The following is an 18,725-nucleotide window of genomic DNA, read 5'->3' as shown; positions in this document are numbered from 1 at the left end:
GCTGCAGCGGAGCGCGGGATCGGGACAGGCAGGGCTATTTTTTCGGGCATCGAGCCTACGTGAGGGAGCCGCCAGGCACCGGCAGCCCTCGTGAGGGAGGCTGACGAGGCGTAGGCGGGGCCAGCAGCGTCAGCGACAGCTCCTCCCCCCGGCCGTTCAAAGGCAGCCCTTAGGGAGCGCGAGCGACCAGGGCCGGCAAACAGGGAGTGACGCGGGGGGAGTGACGCGGCAGTTAGCGAGGCAGTTGGCGCAGGCAGGGCGGGCAGGCAGGGCGGAGCGCTCACACCCGCCCATAGGGACAACTCCTCCAACGGCACTCTCCCGTCAGCTGGGCTACAATGGTCTCCACCAGGCACGGTGCTTTCTCTAGGAAGTCAGTGCACACCCAGACCGACTGCCCGTCCAAACATGCGGCAGTTCAGGTCTCCGGATGCGGGGAGTGTCTGAGCCTCTTGCTGCCATCGGCGGGAGGCAGGGAGACTGCTTGCGTGAGGTGCGAGCAGGTGGACGACCTGGTCCGCATGGTGGCAGAACTCAAGGAAGAGGTGCAGAGGCTGAGGGATATCAGGGAGTGCGAGCGGGAGATAGACTGGTGGAGCAACTCCCTGCAGGACCGGAGGGAGAGGGACCAGGGTGAGACACCCCAAAGGGGGGTGGACCCCCTGCCCTGTTGCCATCGGGCAGAGGGAGGGGACCTGCGAGTTGAGGAGGAATGGAGGCAGGTCCCTGCTCGACCTCGCAGGAGATGCCCTCCCCTTCCGGCACCGCCTTCCCAGGTGCCCTTGAACAATAGGTTTGAGGCCCTGGAGCTCGAGAGACCCGTGGGTGAGGATGAGGTAGGAAGCCTACCCGGGAGGATGTCTGAGGTGAGGAAGTTGACTCCACGCCTCAGGACTGCCTCCACCAAGAAAGAAAGAAGGGTGATTGTTGTGGGCGACTCCCTCCTCAGGGGAACGGAGGGCCCCATTTGTCAGCCTGACCCCACACATAGGGAAGTCTGCTGCCTCCCTGGGGCCAGGGTCAGAGACGTTACCAGGAAGCTTCCAAACCTGGTTCGCCCCTCTGACTATTACCCGCTTTTGATAGTCCAGGCTGGCAGCGATGATGTTGAAAAGAGAAGCCTCAGGGCCATCAAACAGGACTATAGGGGGCTGGGACGATTGGTGGAGGGAGCGGGAGTGCAGGTGGTGTTTTCGTCTATCCCTACGGGGGAAGGGAGAGGCACGGAGAGGACACGGAAAGCTCATGTGGTTAATAGGTGGCTCAGAGGCTGGTGCCAGCATAGAAATTTTGGTTTTTTTCACCATGGGGAGCTTTACTCGGCACCCGGCCTGATGGCCCCAGATGGGTCTCTATCTCCAAGGGGAAAACGGATCCTAGGCCAGGAGCTGGCGGGGCTCATAGAGAGAGCTTTAAACTAGGTAAGAAGGGGGACGGGGCTCAAACAAGGCTTGTTGGAGCTGTGCCGGGGGAAACAATGGCTAGGCCGGGGAAGAAGGCGATGGCCCAGCTGAAGTGCATCTACACTAATGCACGCAGCATGGGTAACAAACAGGAGGAGCTGGAAGCCATTGTGCAGCAGGCAGGCTACGACTTGGTTGCCATCACGGAGACGTGGTGGGACCGCTCCCACGACTGGAGTGCTGCAATGCCTGGCTATCGGCTCTTCAGGAGGGACAGGCAGCACAGAAGGGGTGGTGGCGTGGCTCTCTACATTAGAGAATCTTTTGATGTTGTGGAACTCCAGGCTGGGAATGATAAGGTTGAATCCCTGTGGGTTAGGATCCGCGGGAAGGCCGGCAAGGCTAGCATCCTGGTGGGGGTCTGTTATAGACCGCCGAACCAGGATGAGGAGACGGATGAGGAGTTTTATAGGCAACTGACAGAAGTTGCAAAATCGTCGGCGCTTGTCCTCGTGGGGGACTTCAACTTCCCGGACATATCCTGGAAGCACAACACGGCACAGAGAAAGCAGTCTAGGAGGTTTCTGGAGAGCGTGGGAGATAGCTTCCTGACGCAGCTGGTCAGTGAACCTACCAGGGGTGGTGCCCCACTAGACCTTCTCTTCACAAACAGAGAAGGACTGGTGGGAGATGTGGTGGTCGGAAGCTGTCTGGGGCAGAGTGACCACGAAATGGTAGAGTTCTCTATTCTTGGCGAGGCCAGGAAGGGGACCAGTAAAACTGCTGTCTTGGACTTCCGGAGGGCTGACTTTGAGCTGCTCAGGACGCTGGTTGGCCGAGTCCCTTGGGAGGCGGTTCTGAAGGGCAGAGGAGTCCAGGAAGGCTGGGCGCTCCTCAAGAAGGAAATCGTGATGGCACAGGAGCGGTCCGTCCCCACGTGCCCAAAGATGAGCCGGCGTGGAAGAAGACCGGCCTGGCTCAACAGAGAGTTGCGGCTGGAGCTTAGCAGAAAAAAGAGGGTTTATAATCTTTGGAATAGAGGGCGGGCCACTGAGGAGGACTACAAGGATGTAGCGAGGCTGTGCAGGGAGAAAATTAGAAAGGCCAAAGCTCATCTGGAGCTCAATCTGGCTACTGCCGTTAAAGACAACAAAAAATCCTTTTACAAATACATCAACGCGAAACGGAGGACTAGGGAGAATCTCCATCCTTTACTGGATGCGAGGGGAAACCTAGTTACTAAGGATGAGGAAAAGGCTGAGGTGCTTAATGCCGCCTTTGCCTCAGTCTTTAGCGGCAATACCGGTTGTTCTCCGGACACCCAGTGCCCTGAGCTGGTGGAAGGGGATGGGGAGCAGGATGTGGCCTTCGCTATCCATGAGGAAATGGTTGGCGACCTGCTACGGAGCTTGGATGTGCGCAAGTCGATGGGGCCGGATGGGATCCACCCAAGGGTACTGAGAGAACTGGCGGAGGAGCTGGCCGAGCCGCTTTCCATCATTTATCGGCAGTCCTGGCTATCGGGGGAGGTCCCGGTTGACTGGCGGCTAGCCAATGTGACGCCCATCTATAAGAAGGGCCGGAGGGCAGACCCGGGGAACTATAGGCCTGTCAGTTTGACCTCAGTGCCGGGGAAGCTCACGGAGCAGATTATCTTGAGGGTCATCACGCGGCATTTGCAGGGCAACCAGGCGATCAGGCCCAGTCAGCATGGGTTTATGAAAGGCAGGTCCTGCTTGACGAACCTGATCTCCTTCTATGACCAAGTGACGCGCTTGGTGGATGAGGGAAAGGCTGTGGACGTGGTCTACCTTGACCTCAGTAAGGCTTTTGACACCGTTCCCCACAACATTCTCCTCAAGAAACTGGCTGCTCGGGGCTTGGACTGGCGTACGCTTCGCTGGGTTAGAAACTGGCTGGATGGCCGGGCCCAGAGAGTTGTGGTGAATGGAGTCAAATCTGGTTGGAGGCCGGTCACTAGTGGAGTCCCCCAGGGCTCGGTACTGGGGCCGGTCCTCTTTAATATCTTTATTGATGATCTGGATGAGGGCGTCCAGTGCACCCTCAGTAAGTTTGCAGATGACACCAAGCTAAGTGCGTGTGTCGATCTGCTCGAGGGCAGGAAGGCTCTGCAGGAGGATCTGGATAGGCTGGAGCGATGGGCTGAGGTCAACTGCATGAAGTTCAACAAGGCCAAGTGCCGGGTCCTGCACCTGGGCTGCAACAACCCCAAGCAGAGCTACAGGCTGGGAGATGAGTGGCTGGAAAGCTGCCTGGCCGAGAAGGACCTGGGAGTATTGGTGGATAGTCGGCTGAATATGAGCCAGCAGTGTGCTCAGGTGGCCAAGAAGGCCAACGGCATCCTGGCCTGTATAAGAAGCAGTGTGGCCAGCAGGTCGAGGGAAGTGATTGTGCCCCTGTACTCGGCTCTGGTGAGGCCGCACCTCGAGTACTGTGTTCAGTTTTGGGCCCCTCGCTACAGGAAGGACATGGACGTGCTCGAGCGAGTCCAGAGAAGGGCGACCAAGCTTGTGAGGGGTCTGGAGAACAAGTCTTACGAGGAGCGGCTGAGGGAGCTGGGCTTGTTCAGCCTGGAGAAGAGGAGGCTCAGGGGCGACCTCATCGCTCTCTACAGTTACCTTAAAGGAGGCTGTAGAGAGGTGGGGGTTGGTCTATTCTCCCACGTGCCTAGTGACAGGACGAGGGGGAATGGGCTAAAGTTGCGACAGGGGAGTTTTAGGTTGGATGTTAGGAAGTACTTCTTTACCGAAAGGGTTATTAAGCATTGGAACGGGCTGCCCAGGGAGGTGGTGGAGTCACCATCCCTGGAGGTCTTTAAAAGACGTTTACATGTAGCCCTTAGTGATATGGTTTAGTGGAGTACTTAGTGTTAGGTCGGAGGTTGGACTCGATGATCTTGAGGTCTCTTCCAACCTAGAGAAATCTGTGAATCTGTGAACTACCACCAAGTTATCAGGATTATTCTGGCTTCTGCAGATGCCTGTGTAATAATGGTAGAGAGATGGAGCAAAATCAGCAAGAATCCTTGTACTTAACAGATTTCCAGGGATTCAAAATTCTCCCCAAATCACTATTTGTGGGTTTGATCCCACCTCCTTTCCTCCCTCTCCAATCCCCAGGGAACACTGTTTTTTTTTTTCCCTGAAACCCACATATGATATCAAAGAAGCTCAGTTATAGATTCAGGGATATTTTTAACATTCACAAAATGAAATTCTTCTTGAAATCCATATATGAAAATGTCACAAGTAGTTCATTAAAAGCCCTGGTACTCAAAACTGAACAGTCCCCCTGTGAGTCTTCTGTACTGTAGTTGCCACTTTTTCCTCTGCTCAGGTGACATGATGCTTCCTTGGAATCAAGAAGATCAAAGCAACTTCTGACCTCAGGTAGTTCTTGTGGTTGTGAATTATGCAACCAACTACAGCTGCTTCAGAAACTGTCACATTGCCTGGAGTTTCAAGTGTAAATATAGCAGAATAACACGGAAGATGAGAGTAGAGGAGGGAAGAACACTAATAGAAGAAGAAGTCTGTGAATAAGTTTCTGAGTTTTAATGTTTTCTTTAGGATGAACTAATACATCTCATAACCTGAGAAAACTTATCCTAATGCAAACTCTTTTCAAGTAATTCTAGACATAAAACCTCATATGTTTTGATGTTCTTAACAGAATGGACAAGATGAAAGTAATTTCCTTCTGTTCCTCCTATTCTGTCTTTCATGCATAGAGCAGAAAAAAAAAGACTTGTTGGATTTTGATTGTCAGGAAATTTTCTTCCTACAAATTCCCTTAGGTTAATACCTGCTTCTTAATTCCTAATCTAACATATTGCATGTTTTTACCAAAATCACAACAAAATAAAATACAGAAAACCAAACCAAACTTAAAAAAAAAAAAAAAAAGGCAAAAACCACCAACAAAAACTTTAGTGAGTGAATAGACCTCAGGGAAAAAAATAAATAAATAAAGGAAAGAAAGTCTCTTTACACTTTCTTTTCTTTCTTTTTGGCAGAAGAATTGCTCAGTTGCAAGGCTTGGAATAAATTGTTCATTTATATATTTCTACTATTAATCAAGAACAAAAAGATGTGATTTGATTTTGAATAAGTTGTACGCCATTGCCTACTGTGTTTTGATTGTGCTCTTGAAATCAAAGCTTTAGTAAATCAATTCAAATAATTAAGTAGAGGAGTCATAAAACATTTTTTTTTTAACTAGAGCTTCCTTTGGAATTGAGTGGCTAAAATGTGGCCCCAAATTTTGCTTCTATGAGACACTAACTCCAGCAAAGCTTGGATGACTGTGTTCCAAGTCATCTGCTGATATATTTGATAGAACTAGACTAATACACAAATATATTAAATGCAAGTACTAATTCAAATTTTAAATATAGAAGAAAATCTTACTTGAATCCCCAGTGTTAGCTTTCCCTTAAAACTCATATAGGTGTAATTTCTTATAGAAATCATAGCAAAAATAAATTACAAACTAGAAATAATTTTAACATCTTTTTGGAAAACAGGACAAAATAAAATGTGCTGGCTTTTACTTGAACGAGGTGTGTGTATACACCTGAAATGTCACTTTTCACAGAACACTTCTTCTAAAAATTAAAGGGGCCCCCACTCCCATGAATGTCTGGGAACAGAAGTTTTCTCTTTAGGCAGTGAGAAATTGTATTCTCTATGCGTCTATGCAAGTGAATTTATTTCTTTTCACCCCTTCTTATTAAGATTTTTCTTTCAGCCCATAGGGATAAGATCCTCTTTCTAGATCTCATTTCCCATGATGCAGCAGAGCTGTGCAGGAGTGCTCCTTGAAGCCAGCCTCACAAAAAGTGAATCTGGTATATTAGCGTCAGCACAAATAAATAAAGTGACCTGGACTACAGAGTTTGAGATAGGCAAAATGCAAGTCCATCAAGGATTGCTGTGACATGACAAAATTAAATACTTAACTTTTTAACTGGTACTTTTAAGGGACATTCAGATACTTTTAAGGGACAAAAACAGTCCGGTTAACTCATTGCATTTTGCTATTTAGAGGAAGGTAACAAACAAGATGTTTGAGTGCAGTAAACAGGTATTTAAGAAAACTTGGTTTCACAACATACAATAGCTAAAACTATAGATAAATGGACACATTTTTTTAAAATAACAAATCCAATCAACTTATCTTGACATAACTGTTTTTCTTGACATGACATTTTGGGAAATACATGCATATTATGCAAGTGCGCTTAAGTTTAAAAATATTTAATTCTAAGACTCATATGGTGTTCTGTTCTCTCTCTGCATCTTCTTCAGTTTCATCCCAATACTAAAAGCTAAGGGTTTCTGGTTTTCTAAATGAGGACACCTTCTAAGAGAAGCACCAAAATGACCCATTTTCTAGTTCTAGTTTCTTTTAAGTATTTGCAACAAAACAAACAGTTTGTTATTATATATATATATAAAAAATGTTTATCATTGTGTTTTTTAAATAATTTTGCATGAGTTAATTTAAGAAAATTGATATCAATTTTTCCATTAAAAAGAAAACACCACCTTTGCACCTTTGAAGAAAGGTTGGTGTTTAGAGCTACCAAAAAAAAAAAAAAAATAGAATGCTGGTAAATTCATTGGGTGAAAGGTATGCAACATTCATACTAAGTTTGTGTCATTTTATTTTGTCTGAGTAACAGTACCATGTAGAAATCTGCTGTGAAGACGTTGTTATTTTGTAGAATATTATTTATTTTGCTTTTTTTTCTTTAATATCTTCTGCCGGTAAACATGTGACAGCCATATTCTTACCTGACTGTGGCTATAAAAAGAAAGAAAAGATTCATCTCTCTGAGTAGCAATAAGTGGCATGAGACAAATTATATGTTAATAATAATAATAATAGTTTTCCTGGATTTTTGACCAGCATTTCTAATATAGATCTTGTTAGCATCACTGACTCTTTCCTTATTCCTGTAGTCTGAGTGATACCATGAAATATTAGTCAACCACTCTAAGTACTGATGAATAATAATCATCTTTCCCTTAGGATATACTCGCTCATTCATTCATTCGTTCATTCATTCATTCATTGATACTGTTTCTATGCTGGCATGCATCAGTGTTTGCTTAGAAAAGAAAAGCACTACAGGAACCAACAGTTCTGATAGTCAAGACAGGCAAAATCAGAAGTAATGTGTGCACTTTTCACAGTGATGGCAATTAAATTTTGGAATATCTACAAAGAGAAACAGTGGATTCAGCATATTTTCAAGTCTTACAAGCCTGGATGTTTTTCTGTAAATTTCAGTGTTAGGGACAGTTATATGAAAACATACTGTTTTGTATAATAGAAGAAGCTTCAAATCAGTAATTTCATATAGTTCTTTTGTCTAAGAGTCTTTCTTGCATTACATCGTGTGAGGTTTGTATTACCCCATTTCATATTCTAAATGGAATTGTTGATGAAATTCGGAGCACAGTCTAGCTTTCCTGAAGCTGAAGTCACCATATTCCTAACATAACATTTGTTAAAGATTTGCTACGTTGCCATTTAAAACCTAACCACTGTTCCAAATTCTCTTCTTCCCTATATCACAAGCTTGGGAGGAACTGGAGATTCTCAAGGAATTTAACTTTCTACTTTTACTTTTGACAAAATAACTTGACCATAGTTTAATTTCCTTCCAGGGTTGGTATATGTATTATTTATTAAAAAAATAAAAAAATAAAAAAAAAATTCGAACTGAGTCTGAAAGAGACAAAATTTCTGAAGTGTATACCAATATTAAATGTGAACTTTGAGATCATTTGAAACCTGAGTATTTGGGCATTTTGGCTGAAGTTCAGTGAAAACAACTGTTACAATCTATACATGTAACCATCTTCAGTATTTTTTTAAGCAAATGAAATTTTTAATAATATTGGTTAGACTGATAAGAAAATTTCCTAGAATTCTTTTATTTTTCTCTTTTCATAAGTCATGGAATCATAAAATATCCTGAGGGTAACCTGGTAGGGACCCTCAAGGATAACTGAGTCCACACATGACCACCCAAAAATCAGACCATATGGCTGGAAGTATTGTCCAAATGCTTCTTGAACTCTGGCAGGCTGGTGCTGTGACCCTGGGGAGCCTGTTCCAGTGCCCAGCCACCTACTCAGTGAAGAACCTTTTTCTAAGACCCAGCCTGACCCTCCCCTGTCCCAGCTCCATGCCGTTCCCTCGGGTCCTGTCGCTGTCCCCAGAGAGCAGAGCTCAGCGCCTGCCCCTCCGCTCCCCTCGTGAGGGAGCTGCAGGCCGCCGTGAGGCCTCTGCTCAGCCTGCTCTGCTCTGGGCTGAACAAACCAAGGGACCTCAGCCACTCCTCGTGTGTCTTGCCCTCTAGACCCTTCACCGTCTTTGTAGCCCTCCTTTAGACACATTATATATAATTTTATGTTATATTAAAGTAACTGTGGTTGTACTATATACTGCATAATCTGTTTTCAGGATCTTTAGTAGCTATTTCTTTCCCTTTCGAAGATTACCTTTAAATACCTCACTTTCTGGAATTGATTGCCTCTAGTCAGCTGAGCAGAAAAGATACCCCTCTCCAATATTTTAGTTCCTTGAAGCCAAAAACCAACCTACTTACAGTTCTCTAAAATCAGAGTCTTTGGCAGCTCTCTAAGGTAATTCCAAGTCTTTGAAATCATCCTAACCCATTTCTCTTCTTCTTCGGGCACCATTTGCCTTTAACAACCCATTTATTTATAAGGCACCTCCTGACAGGAGCTTGCAGGCAGATGTCTGTCATAAACCACTGGGAGTCTCTTGAGAATCTGCAGGACTGGGAGTTGTAATAACTCATCTGCTTGGGTGACAGCAAATTTGGCTCTAATACTGATCACAGCCATACTGTGATTACTAACACAGTTGTGCAGCCACAGCCTCCCAAGAGGTGGAGCAGGTGTGGATGGCAGCTACACAAACACTCCAGTAGTCACATGCAGGGGTACAGGAGCAGTAACTTCACAGCACTGCAGGCAGAAGAAACAGGCTGGGCAGACACCATCAGACTGCCGTCTTCTTAAGAAAAACTGCTTGCCCCTGTTCCCCAGAAGCAAAAGATATGTAAGTGCCAGAGCTGCTCCATGAATCACAGAATACCTGTCTTCTGCTGTCTGTGAAATCAGAACATTAAAACATTTTGCTCTGGCGTTAGCTCAGCCCAGCCAAAGGATTTGCACCTTTAATTTTAAGCAGTAAGGTTCTAGGATTTACCACACTGCAGTTCTGACTGCAGAAACATGAAATAAAATGATTTAGAAATGCTCCAGTAGAAACATTGTCACAAACAAGAGAACGTTAAATTAAAATAATAATAATAACAATAATATATTTTAAAAAGAACATGAGTAATATTTTCCCCATCTGACTGCTTTTATCAAAGCATTGCATTCCACTACCGCAGTCATTGGATAGTAGGACCACAGACTTGACCAGTGTTAATAAAAGATGCTTAACTGAAATCATAAAATCCTAGTTCACCTCTTCAGAGACACCAGTATAATTTGTGTCATAACCCAACAAATACTCTGGACTTTGTTACACTCAGTCTTGTTTATGGACAAAGAGGAATCACGCTTAATATATAGAATTAGAGACAATAATTATTTTTTGTATAGTTACAATATTAAAAGTCTAATAATTAATTTTCCAGATGTAATTACTACAGAAAAAGAAAGTCTAATAATGCAGTTAAAATTGTTATATGCACACCCCTTCTTTTCCACCCCTTTTTCTCATGTTTTGGTCACTCTTCCCATGCTCCTTTGGGTGCTAGGGTCAGCAGTTTCATTCTGGTGGTGGAGGATGTTACCAGGAGTTGTCAGCAACTGGAATCCTTTTCCAGGATGAGTAAAATATTCGTATCAATGGTTTCTTCTGCATCCATCTAAGTCAACATAGGAGGTGGTTTTTTTTTTTTTATGTTTGTAAGTAAACTTTAACACTGTTGCTCATTCTTTCTTGATATGGACCTTCATTCCACATGCATATTTGTTATCTGTGCTGCTTTTTACATATACTAGGTGCTATTTCTTTGTTGTCTTCGTTGTTCTTAAAACTAGCTTTGTCCAGCTCCAGGTCTACATTTTTTAACAGACTGTTAGTTAGCAGGGTGTACTCATGGGATGTCTGGTGCCAAACCTGTGCCCTGCCTGGTATCAGTCTCTGCCTGTGCTACTCTACACCGCACCCTGCGTCTCCACTTCTCAAGACTGATGATATCATAGCAAGTCAGTATTTCTCTGCACTAAATCATTGTGTTATAGTCATAAGTATTTCATTCTACATAAATAATTATCTATCTGTATAGAACTATGGTGGTACCAAGGGAAACAAAAGTAAAACAGATTAGCCATAGACACCTGGTCAATTAGAGAAAGTACTGCTATAGCTAAACCAAGTAAAACAAAGCTGCAGGCAGGTCAGTAAAGTTTTAGAAGGAGCGGACCTGGAAGGCCTCTGTTGTAAGGACTTACAAATTCAGTGCAAAGCTAATTGCCTGTGTCTGGGACTGGCACACCATACTGCCAGGCTGTTTGGCTACAACTTGGTCCTCTGGCAGGTAAACATGGAAAGACATGGACAAATCCATTATTTCCAAAGACATTGGTGTTGATATTGGGGTGTATTTTAGAACACAACATTACAGATCACATCTAAAACAAAATAAAGCATTCAGAAATTAGAAAAGATGCCAATTTAATCTTGACCTCTGATTTAAATAATCCTAAAAATTAAATCTAACAATTCAGTCCACTACATTTCTTCATTGGAAAGTATGATTGCTACATGACAGCAGAGTTCTGTTCTTGTAAAGTTTTGTTGCCTTGTTATGCAGGAATTACAGCAGTATGTGATGATATAACATATAAAGATGCTTGAATCAATCTATAAAAATTTTCAAAACAAAGCTTATACTGACAGTTCATAACAAAATGTTTACAAGGCTGCTAATCATATGGGTGCTGATGTCTTCTGGAGAAACCCAAATTTCTTTTGTCTTTTCCTTGTAAGGATGATCTTCACATACATGTTATCAGTCAGATGCAGGTATTATATTTTTTCTCATAGTTTTGCTGAAATAATGATAAGCTGATGTCTAACTCTACTCATGCTATATTTTTAGTGACTGAAGCATGAGGCTAGCTTGTAGCATGTATATTTTACTCCAGTTTTGATAGCCTTCATGCTACTGCAACAAAGCTCCTTAGTGCTGATGTCCAACATAGCTCAGTTTTTCTTACTACTCAGTGGCCTCTTAAGAAATAAAATTTAGCACATTATGAAAGTAACTACACAGGTAAATAAATAAAAAGACATCTGGGTGGTTTATAAATTATTTAGAGTGGAATACTTGGAGGCAAATGCTAATTAATTAATTAATTACTTTTTATTCCAAATAAAGTTTATCCTCCTTTGGTTGTTGTTGTTGTTGTTTTTCCACGTCAGGCCACCCACTAATAACAAGTAAAAATTATTCACACATGAGCAGAAATACATAATCTATATGGATCAATGTGTGTGTGTGGATAAATTCTTCTCCCATGGACAGGGGTCACAGTTCTGAGAAGTTCCTATTTACTACTGAGCCAACCTGTCAGCTTCTGTTTTTTCTCTGCCCCTGAGACCAAAACAATGTGCACACAACTAGCATACAAGGACAAAGATGTTACTGCAAACGCCATACATGGCAGTAAAAATATTTAACTCAGTTTGCTTCAGGTTCACATTTCACACTTGCAATGGGACAAATTAAATGTTGTTCAAGACAAGAACCAAGCAGCTAGAGATGTATTTTCACTTGAACATATACATGAAACCCAATTTCCTAAAAATAATGGCATTTCATATCCAGAGTGATATATTAACAGATGTGCATCAGGACTCTGGTATGGTCAGACTGCCACTAAATATTTCCATTTTTATCTCTTGTTGACATTTAATACATATTTTTCTTGAAGAATCCATTAGCCAGATGTGTTATTAGAGAAAAGAAAAAGAAAAAAAAGCTACATTAGAAAAACAGATCACAATATTAAGATATCATTATTGTAAGGAATAAAAAGTGAAAAATGTGACAGCGAGGGAGTTCATCTGTGTGAAGCTAGCTCTAGTTGGAGGCTTTTGCAGAGTAAATTAATAAACATTTGACTAAACCTTCAGCAGAGAATTGTTTTGTCTTTCAGAAAGGTTCTCCAAACATAGAACACCATTGGTCTTTCTTTAATTTTATTTTGCTCAAGTTTAACTTTATTAATATATTTCAGTTTTCAAGAATAAAGACTTGGAAAATTGTTCTCATTACTTTTTGAATAATTGTTTGAAAGTGTAAAGTGTCTGTTTGCCTGCCGAGCTTCCCAGGCTAATTTCACTTGTTTTGTTTCTCTTTGAGTGTCCTTTTCCTACATCAAATGTAGTCTGATCTTCAGTTATGATTTTAGGTAAAGGAAAAGAGTGTGCAAAACCTGTGGTCGCTTTATGATGAGACTTATTTTTCTATGTCCAGTCAGATAAGCTCATAAAGAGGCTAATTCAGAGCCCTTGTATAGGTTTACCATCTTCTGTCTTTTTTTTCTGTTGATTACATATGGACCATAAGAGATGCCTTGTGTCCTAGTCTCTCCTTTCTCCATCTAGGTCAGTTACATTTTCTTCCACTTTTGGAGCCTGTGATGGCAGGTATAAGAGCCTTGTAATATTTATTAAAGTATCAGAGAACAGAATTTTATATAGAAAGTTTATTGTGTTTAATTTCTAATAATCATGTATTTTATTATAAGACAAAATAGACTTATTTACTGAGTTATGTAAAAATATTAAAACTGAGTTTTTATAATTTACTTGACTGGAGAATACTATAATAGGCAATGTAACAAGCATTTTAATTCCAAGCAAGACATCTTTCACCATTCTCCAGTCTTCACAATATCTTCCTTTTCCCAAAGACACCTCTGCCATTTTTTGCTTTTGGATCCAATTACTTTGCTGTTCTGTGGCTGGATGAAGATGAATATGTTATATATTTATGCTAGTCAATTTGCAGGTTGTGAAACTAATAGTGCTCGCACAAATTCAGAGAAGGAGAGTAACTGTGGGGAAGAGACCAGTGATAAGAAATTGAAAGGTGTTTTTTGTTTTGTTTTGTTTTAGCACAGTTATGAAGAGGTTATCTGTCTAGAGCCTAAAGTATTGCAATGTCTAATGGCTGGTTAGCTAGCAACTTGTCAGCAGGACTCCACTTATCTTCAGTCTAGTGTTCCCAATGCACAGCATGACCATCAGCATCAGTGCTGGTTTATGAAGGTCTCTTGTTCAAAGCACCACCTCTGATCCACTTGTATGATCACCACTAAGGCACTAATACAGCTGCGAATGAAAAAGCCTGGGAAATGGGGACATTTTTAACGTCTCTGTCATTGACTACTTTATAAATAAAATCCACTAAATATAAATTTGACCAGTATACAAAGATGGAACTGCCATTTTACTTTCTGAAACTATATCACCTCTGTAAGGCAGATAGCCCATACTAGGAACGGAAATTTTAAAGCCCTAAAGTACAAGTCTGTGGAGTTTACTTTTCACCTGCACTATTAAAGTAGAATCATTATTTTCTATCTTAAATAGCAATAAAAACATATTTTGATATGCTGAGTTATTCCACAAAGTGAAATTGAAAAGTTTTACTGACCTTTAAAATTGAACAAGGCAGCAAATGTACTACACTAATAATTTTATTTTGGAAGATTAATGAAATTCTTATACATGTGATTTTCTTTAACTGTTTCAGTCTAATCTAATACTGCCATAAAAATAAGAATGTCTCAAGTAAGACAATTTTTATGGTTCTTGAGGCATGTTAGATATGAACAATAGCAATGGGACATTTAAAGTCTTGAAGTCAAGCCTATTTCTCTCTAAAAACTATAATTGTATGAGCATAGCCTGTATTTTTGTCTATGGAAAGTAAATAGATCTTTAAATTTGAGCATAATTTTCTAAATCATTTTCATGATATTTTTTGGGGGGAAGAGTTACTGTTACGCTATTGAGTTTGTCTGCTTCATAATATATAAGCTATTATTTAAATCTTTTTATTATATTGGACTTTTGTTTATTCTTTAACTAGAGATAGACATCCCTAACTAAGAACATGTGTTCACATTCAAGGAATCTGACTGCTTACTATACATATCTTTAAGGTTGCTTACTTTAACTATTTCTTTTTCCTATTGCTTCAAATGATTCCTGTACAGATTTCCTCTGCTCATTGCTTTCTTTCTTCATCATTAAATTACTTTTGTAGTGCAAATGACATATTTAATACCATGCATATTTTGGCAACAGAATACTGAAGGGTATGCATGAACAGTTTTCTGTTTACCCTTTGAGACTGTTTTTTTACCTTCCTCTCATACTTTCATGAGAAAAAAAAAATGGTTCTTAAGTCAACACATTTCAAAGCCAGTTTCTGACACCAATCCCCTCCTCTTACAGAAGAAAAAAATTAACACAGGCTTAGAAAAATTTCTGATTTCAAATAATATAAGGATCATGTAGTCTCTTGAAAGATGTCTATATTCTTACATCAAGGATTAAAATGCAACCCTATGATTCTATTATAAGAATGTAAACCTGTAAAGAATGTTAGTCTTTATCCCAAGGAGAATACTTTGTAAATAGTCAAGAAAAAACAAAGAATGAAAAGGTAAACAATATTATTTGTGTTTTGGAGACAAGGTTTGATAAGATAAAATCATTTTCTCACAAAAAGATGTGGAGTTTTCTCACAGCAGAAGTGGTGTAAAAACTGCACTTGAATTTCGTGATCTTCATTCCAGATGATCCAGCAGGGAACCAGCACCTGATCACCTGATGCACATTTGGTAAAATTTGAACCTGAATCTATCTGACTTGATTGATTCAATATTTCAGGCCTGATCTCTTCTCCTTTAACCCTTTGTTATATCACTGTTGCACAAACATTGTACAAGCTCAGTGAGAAGTAAATTAGTGAAGGCAAAGTAGCTGCCACACTGTAAGTTTGCAATGTTTTGTTTTTCTTGTGTTGATGTTGTTAAGAAAACAAACAAACAAAAAAACCCACTAAATCTATGATTGGTAAGATTGATTTTCAATATTAATAATTTTAATTTTCTCTGAAAGGATTGACTAACCAATGGAGTGATAGATGGTGGCAAAACGATTTATAATAAGCCAAAAAAATTATCAAGTGTTAACTCTCACCAGTTTTATGTTAATTTGTCCTCTGTTTGATTCAAAATTTAAAATGCGCATGGCAATTATTTCAGTTCAGCAGTGTATAAAGAATTCAAAAAATCATCAACAGCATAATACAATTACAATATAAAACTTTTTGGAAAAGTTGTTTTAGTCTGAGTCCATTGAATATAATCACTGTTTAAATGGCACTATAAGAAGACTATTTTTCTTTTTGATTGGAAAGACTATGCTCATTTCAAAAGTGCTCTATGAAGTCCTTTTATCTCATTTTTTCATGTGTAGAAACTCCAGGTAAACATTCTCAGAAATTGCATAGTATGTATTCCCCATTATATGAAAGGAGGAAGAAACAATCATCACATTGATAAATTTTGTTGGGTTTGGAAAACCTCTGCTGAGTTTTAGCTTGTTTATTCGTATATTTCGATTTTTTTACCAAATAGAGAAGGGTCATCTACTACTTAATGGCACCAGCTGAAGGGGAAATAATTTAATCTTTATCTCCTCTGATGTTTTGGAAATTAGTGAAAGCTTCAACACTGTTTCTGCTGGGTTTAACAGGGTTGCTTACATAGTCTGAATAAATTTCTGATGAGCTGTCAGATCTCTAACATTTATCAATACCTGTTATCAATCCAAATTTTCAATACACTTTCATCATTACTTTAGTTTCAATGCTGTTTCAATGAAAGTGTTATTTCATTTACAGATTTCTTGCAATATGAGACATATCCTTTGAAGGTCCAAGGAAATGTGGGGAACCCTGCCTTTCAAAAGCTTGGGCAAGAGCTGATGGGAACCTTTGTGTCATGCTGCACAATGCTGATTCTTCCTCTGCACACAGTGAATAAAGTAAATATTTGCTATCCCCTTTTTTTCTCTGAGTAATCACTGAACATGGAAAAATGTCGCAATTCCCTTACAGGCTGCTCAGACTGGGTGCACTCTTGCCTACTGCCTCATTTTCAGTGGAAAATTAAGCAGTGTGAAAAAAAAAAGTCTATATTTTAAGTTGTTTACATTTTATTTTCAACACTTTCACCTTTTTTCTTTGTTTTAAAAAGCACATTAAAGCACAGAAAATAAAAATTAAAAATAACCCATTTTGGAAGGCTAAACTGAAAGTAACAGAAAAATATCATCATATCTGCAATTCAAAAAAAAAATAGTTTTCACTTTGTCTTTAAATGTTTTACTGATCACTTTTTTGACCAATCCTATGTGGAAATAACTTTTTAAAACATGAAGTGAAGAAAACTTAGTGAGCCTACATAGTTTGAGATTCTCAAACCTTCTCATATGTACAGATGCCTGTGAAAGTCAACTTTATGTACATACCACTATAGATGTCACTGGGACTATTCCTTTTAAATATACCAATGATGGAGCACAAGCATTTGTTTGGTCCATGTGTTTTCTGGGTGTGATAGTTTGTCTTTTCATCAGAGGTTTGAATATTTTACTATATTGAAAGTTCAACATAGCAGAATGCTAGTGAAGTTGAAAAGGGAGCGTCCAACCATATTATGTGTGTTTAAAAAAAGAAAAAAAAAAGTGTTGCTAACAGAATTGAGTCTGTAGACTTTATTCATTGTTTAGTTGATTTAATATGTTTTTGAAGCAGAAAACCGTTTGTACTGGAAAAAATACTAATTCACTGAAATCAAAATACCTGTGAGAATGTGCTGACATTTATGTGTTTGTTTGTTCGTTTAGAAAGGAATTAAGAGAGTAGCTGTTGGAAATTCCCCATTTCTTTACTATGTCAGCCTGACAAAACTGATCAACATAATCTCATATCTCATAATCTCTCTCATAAAATCTCTCATAATCTCCAGCTCCAGACAGTTAAATGAATGATTGGATAGCCCTGAGGGCCATGCTCCAGGCTGCCTCTATGCATGTGGATCCAAAGACATTATTCATATGCTGTAACATAGGATCGGGAAATCCAGACCATAAGGGCCTTCCATATATCCTGATATGAAAATATAACTTTGGAAGACCTGCAAACACCATTTTTTTTTAAGGTCCCTACTGTTGCAAACTTTCTGAGGCATTCTGATGTTTAATGAGATTTCTGTGGAAATTAGAAAGCAAACTAACACCTTCAGTAAAGAATGAACAACCTAGCAAGTCTCAAATGAGCATTGTTCAAATATGAAGCTTAAATAAAATCTAAAACAAACCCTTGTTATTATATTGTTGTCCATAAACAAAACACTTTTTTTTTTTCAGACACTTTTTTTTTTTTTTAATAAGATATAGACAATTGTAGGTTGTGATGAAATCAATGATTTGGGGAAGGGGGCAAAACGTGTCTAGAAAAAGCAAATAATTCTATATACTATTCTAAGAGGACAAGTGTACTAACAAATATAGAGAAGAATAGGTTTGCAGGAGACAGAAATCGTATGTGGGCAGAGTAAGGAAGGATGAAGAAAAGAACAAAATAAGGAAGAAAGATTTCAGAGAGGAGATAGGTAATACACAGAGAATGTGCCTCTAGTATTTTCCTATGAGCAGTGGAATCCATAGGACTTTATTATTTGTGGAAATACATATAGTAAAGTAATCAAGTGGGACACCACATGGGTTTAATAAAAATGAAACCACAGCTAGTTCTGTTGCCTTAACAGTTTAAGGACATTTCCTGTAAGACTTTAAACTGTCTGTATGAACTTTGGGAAATGTCATGAAGTTGCCATTATCATCTGTTGACATTTGGAAACAAAACATACCATGTCAATTCTGGATTTGACTGGAACATACTAGAGACCTTAGTTATCTTACTAGGAGAGAAGTTAGATTTAATGGTACTGATAATATTCTTCTTTGTATTAATAATAGATACTGTCACTGTAGAATAAACAAAAAGAAAATGGCTAATCTAGAAAAGAAAGAGCTCTTCAAATTCAAGCCCTTAATTTAGGATAAATGGCTGGAAAATATCACCATTTATCATATGATATTTGTCCGGGGGACAGGGGGAAATGAGACGGGTGTATGTATGTGTGT

At 40.0% G+C, this 18,725-nt stretch overlaps 1 protein-coding gene across 1 annotated transcript in view; it reads left to right on the top strand.

The window, feature by feature from the left end:
• The window catches only part of LOC310900530 (uncharacterized protein), a gene marked incomplete at its 5' end in the record, with an annotated part of 545,595 nt that overhangs the window by 515,547 nt on the left and 11,323 nt on the right, over positions 1-18,725 (top strand). Inside the window, one exon of the mRNA XM_083838654.1 lies at positions 16,417-16,559. The remainder of the gene's footprint in view (positions 1-16,416; positions 16,560-18,725) is intronic.

This window comes from Anser anser (assembly GCF_964211835.1).
Source record: "Anser anser genome assembly, chromosome: 5".
Classification (NCBI taxonomy): domain Eukaryota; kingdom Metazoa; phylum Chordata; class Aves; order Anseriformes; family Anatidae; genus Anser; species Anser anser.
The sequence above is the reverse complement of the archived record's forward strand: the minus strand, read 5'-3'. Positions and strand labels throughout refer to the sequence as shown.